Below are 5480 nucleotides of genomic sequence, written 5' to 3' on the forward strand. Positions count from 1 at the left end.
CTGGATACAGACCGCTCTGATTTCTCCATGCTGAAGAGGGATGCAGGATGATTCCATTGGGGTACGTGTTCAGTGAGTCTATTTAAAAGTCTCCCAAATTGCATATCTCTTATCTGTAGGGAGAAAAGAAAGTCCTTGACTGGTTCCTAGCAGATGTGAAGGAGAAGTAAAGGCAAGAGTATTTAGCATTACAAGTTCTAGACAGGGAACCAGAAAAAAGGCAGAACAGGGAAAATTTCGAATGTTCATATCAGAATCCATTGGAATTTCTTGACAAGAGCTTTCAAAACTATCCCTGTTTTGGATTCCTCCTCATTTTTCTTTTGTCTGCCAAGGCTGGACAGGAGACTGATGGACTCAGGATTTGTTTTCAGGCACTTTGATAGCTGTTGAAGTGGCTAGAATCAGTGTCAGTTCCCTCTCAAAGGCTTCTAGATAGAGGGAGAAAACAAATTTGGCCATCATTTTAGAACAATAGTGGGTTGTCTTCTTATGTACAGGTGGGCACTACTGTATTGCAGACCAAGATTTGAAGTCTTACATCTGAGAACCACATTGTGATTAGAAATAAAACCATCAATGATAAATACTTGTCTAAATAGCATTTTATATGGACTTAAGCCTAAAGTCTTGGAAGTGTAATCCCTTGAACTCTTAAAGAAATATACTGATCACTTTAATCTTTGGTTATACATTCCTTTTGGGTGTTTAAGTCCATACAGTTGACCAAAATAAACCAGTTTATTTTTACTCTTAAGATTGTTTGAAGATTTGTTCCTCAGAGGTCACATGGGCTTGGGAGGAGCCCCTCGATCCTTTTTTCTCCCAGTTCCATCTATGTGAAGATAAGTCAAAGGTCTTACTCAACCATGGCTGGCTTCACTTGGAAGCATGGAGGAAATGTTTTCCCTGTTTTGACCCTCCTCTTTGTAGACTGGAGACTGGTTCAAGCCCACCTGGTGGGGTTTCCATGGCCTCCCTAAACAGAAGGACAGGTCACTCACAACAGTTACAGGACATTTTGAGAGATCTTCTATAATCCCCTGGAACTTAGTTGACCTTGGAGGGCAAGGAATAAAAATTTGTTCTTTAAGCCCCTCTGACCAGATTATGTATGGCTGTTAAGCATGCAAGATGGTTAGTTCCACCAGTCTGGTACTTTTAATTGCCATATGCTATGTAGATAAAGTTTGGGCTAAAACCAAACATGCTCAGATAATACTTGACTAAACTATATGTAGTTTGTTCCTTAAACTAGATGACTAAAGTATGACCTTAAAAATTTTAAGATTATGTGTGTATTATTTTTGTCTCATCATTTATATATCATAACAAACCTATACAGACCTTCATTACCTGTTCAGGCTTTTTCATTTTTTCAATTTTTGAAAATATCTCTATTTCCATATCCTTTTTAACATCTTTTACATTCTCATTTTCTTTTTTAATAATTATAAGACATAATAACATTAACAGATAAATTTCTCATCTGTTGTGAGAATTTTTTTCCTGGGGATACTAAGCAATGCTTATCCCCTTTTAAGGTTTTAGTGTCAAACCAATGTTTGGTTAAAGTTTTACCAGGGAAACAATAATTTTACTAAGCTTACTTACAGAGATGACTGAGGGGTTGCTGAGATGTATTGATGAGGGTATGCACACTGGAAAGCCTTTACCCAGTATGGGTCAAGCCTTCTCTCCTAGCCTTACCCAGACTGTATATTTTAGCTTCCTCTTCCCAAATCCAGGAGGACATGTGTGATTAGGGCCAAATTACATACAGTTGGCTTGGAAGAGTGGCCATATAATCTGGTGTAGGTTCAATGACCCCTGCTTGCCCCTCCTTTAATGAAGGAGCACAACCTTCAACAATCCCAGTTGTGACGGTGTTTAACATTCAGGCACAGCTGAAGTTGTGATGACGGTAGCTATTTCATGCAGATAAGACTGCTGTACAGCATCATCTTATTCAAAGAACGTGCAATGTAAAAAGATTTGGAGCTGGGCTCCACAAATGAGGGAGAACATATGTCTTTTGTTTTTCTGAGTCTGTGTTACTTCACTTAGTATTAACAGTTTCTAGATCCATTCATTTACCTGCAAATTTCATTATTTCATCTTTTTTTACTGCTGAATAGAAGTCTATTGTGAAAATATACCATATTTTTATTAACCACTCATCAGTTGAGGGGCACTTAGGTTGCTTCTATCTCTTAGCTATTATATTGGTTATATAATCAATCTACAAAAATCAGTAGCTTCTCTATATACCAGTAACAAGAAATTGGAGAAAGAGTACAGGGAAATGGTCCCATTCACAATAGCTCAAAAAATAAAAATAAATAAAAATAAAAATCTTTAATAAACCTGACAAAGACACCAAAGATCTTTACAATGAAAATTTTAAATTGTTAAAGAAAGAGATTGAGAAAGACACTAGGAGATTGAAGGACCTCCCATGCTCATGGATCAGAAGAATTAATATTGTGAAAATGACGATCCTACCAAAAGTAATATACAGATTCAATGCAAATCCAATCACAGCAAAAAAGTAGTTAATACAGTAGGTTTTGGCTTATGATTTGAGATCTTTATCATATTCAGGTACATCCTTTCTATAACTGATTGGCCTCGAACTTTAGCCAAGAAAGTGTGGTAAGCTTTATCAAGTTCCTTTTCTCTACCAACTGATAATTATACATTACCATTCATTCTTTATCATAATTCATGAAGTGTCACACTACATGTAAGACTACATATATGTGTATCTAACACACATATATGTAGATACATACACTCATTCTGTTTTATGTCATCTCCTTTAGTTAACAATGTAATTAAAGGGAGTTTTTAACTTAAAGTATTCATATTTTATTTAAAATATATATTTCTACATCATGCATATTAGTAAAATAGTTGTACAATATGATGGATTCTAATTTTTTCTAGATTCCAAAATTTCATGGGGTATATTTTGATCACAGTACCTCCAACCCAGATTTCCTGCTCTCTGTAATTATTGATCATTTCATTTACTCATTTTTTGTTTTGTTTTTCAAAGGTCTATTGATTCTAATTAAAGACTTACAAGTGCTTCTTAGTGTGGACCTGTGTCCTAGAATCTGGTCAATGTACTATGAATCACAAATATTTTTGAGTTTTGTGGAATAACAGATCAGATAGAGGGTCTTGTACACACAAGGCATAACTGAATTATAACTCCCAACTGCAAAATTTGTTTCTGATAAACCTGTTAATTAATTTTATTTTGCACCACCACTGCTTTCTACCACCTACTAAAAATTGCCTTCATTGACAGCACATTGCATTTTGTATGCTTTCTAAATATTAGAGTATACTCACATTTATACCATGTTTAGATCTCCCTCTCCTACATGAACTTCCCCTCACTACCTCTTGCCTAATCTCATGTGTACTTATATAGAGGTTCAAATGTATGTCCCAAAATGTCCTTCAGTGTAGGTCCATCCACTGGAGCCTGGCCAACCTAGCAAGAACCTCATCCTCAAAGGAGACTGACCCTTCCCCTCCCAGCAGCCGTCAGTTGCCAATGCTTTCTCAGGTAGGGTTGTTGTTTCTTGCCCATTGCCCTATACCTCTGCTGGGTTTTTGTCTGGATTGAGCTTGCAAATGCTGATGCCATTGCTGTGAGTTCATACAATTAGCAGATTAGCTGTCTTGAAAACTGTTTCCTTGTGATCGTTTACCATATCTGGCTCTTACATTTTTTTCTGGCCCTCTTCTTCAATGATCCCTGAGTCTTGAGAGGCAGAAGTTTGTATAGTTGTCTAATTCAGGGATTATCATTCTGTGTTATATTTTACTCTGCACATTGACCAGTTTAGATTTTGTATGTTAATCACCATCTGCTGTATAAGGAAGATTATCTTCTGAGAGTAGAGAGATGCATTAATCTACAGGTACTATAAATTATTAGCAGTCAGTTTAATTTTATATCTATTTAGTACAATAATAGTTTTAGGAACTCCCCTATGGCATATAACACATCTAACCTCAGGTTCTTATTCCTGATATTAAGGTCAGGTAGGGGCTCTATATATGAAGTAGACCTTAAATCAAACTAAAGAGTAGTTGGTTTCTACCAGAATATTCAACTACTATTGCACCAGTGGAAGTGTTTTGTCAGGAAAGTTGTTGTTTTAGCTCACAGGAATCATAGCTTGTTAAGGTTGATGATTAATTTTCTCTTCAGGTAACATGCATTAGTACCTTCCAGCACTATGGTATCTAGTCAGTAGAAATGAGGCATTGAAATCAGCACAGGTTGAATTCTCTTTGTTTTGCATTTCATATGTGCAGTGTTCTCAGCAAAAGGAACTTATTATGAAGATCTGGGGGGTAACCAAGAGCAGGCACAATGGCCAGTATTATTTGAGCACCTATAGAATTTTTGCTTAAAAATTTCAAACTCGAAAATCCATTCCTTGCTACCTTTTGCTTTTGGTGTTGAGTAGAAATAATGTCCCCTTGTTATAATAAAATTCTTTTGAATCCATTTGCATAATTGATTTATATAGACTTTAAGAACTTTCTATAGTGGAAGGTTGCAATAGAAAAATATGAAATGCTTCACATTTGCATATGCCTATCAACTTATGCAGGGGTTATGCTAATCTCTGTATTGCAAAAGTTTAATGTATGTGCTGCTCAAGCAAACACTTAATTTTTTTTTCTTTGTAGCCATTGCTGGCCTGGGAATTCTCTATGCAGAGCAGACTTACCTCAGAGAGACCTCACAGAGAGCATCCCGCCACTACCAACCCAGCACTGGGATTAAAGGGGTAACCCACTACACCTGAAATATGTTAAATTTTTTGACGAACCTCCAAACTGATTTCTATAAAGGAAGTAATAATTTGCACTCCTAACAGCAGAGACTAAGGGTTCCTCTTTCTGTATAACATTTATTGTAAGATTTTTTACTGTATTTTTATTGAATTTCTGTGCAATTTAAATAATAAACCTTAATTATGAATACACACCCATCCCCCGTATGCAACCCCATTATCACAGAATACAGAATTTCATTTGTTCTATTATATGTGATAAAGCCTATCAATAAAACTTTTGTACCCATTTGTCCCTCAGTGTGAGTTTATCCAGTTCATCAACTGGAGTCTAGTCAGCCTATCTATAGTCACTCCCTTAAAGAAGATCAACTCTCCCTTACCCAGCAGTAATCAGCTGCCTAATAGTTCATTGGCCAAGGTTGGGGTCTACTGCCCATTTCTCCAGTTCTATGCTTTTTGTTTTTCTCTGATTGAGTCTGCATGGGTACTGTGTGTGCTGTCACTATACTTGCATATTCATATGAGCAAGTTTCCAGAGATCTGAGAGACTCTGCTTCCTTATGTTCATTCACCAACCATGGATCTTACACCCATTCAACCCCTCTTCCACAATAGCTCCTGAATCATGGGTGGGTGAGTGTGGTGGTT

The 5480-nt window shown here is 36.6% G+C and overlaps 1 non-coding gene across 1 annotated transcript; it reads right to left on the minus strand.

The window, feature by feature from the left end:
• Nucleotides 1-4595: 4595 nt before the first annotated feature.
• Nucleotides 4596-4701, minus strand: LOC115069586. The gene has a single exon (XR_003848841.1). It is a non-coding gene; the product is annotated as a U6 spliceosomal RNA (small nuclear RNA).
• Nucleotides 4702-5480: the final 779 nt, after the last annotated feature.

The sequence above is a fragment of the Nannospalax galili genome, unplaced genomic scaffold, assembly GCF_000622305.1.
Source record: "Nannospalax galili isolate Female #2095 unplaced genomic scaffold, S.galili_v1.0 scaffold873, whole genome shotgun sequence".
Lineage (NCBI taxonomy): Eukaryota > Metazoa > Chordata > Mammalia > Rodentia > Spalacidae > Nannospalax > Nannospalax galili.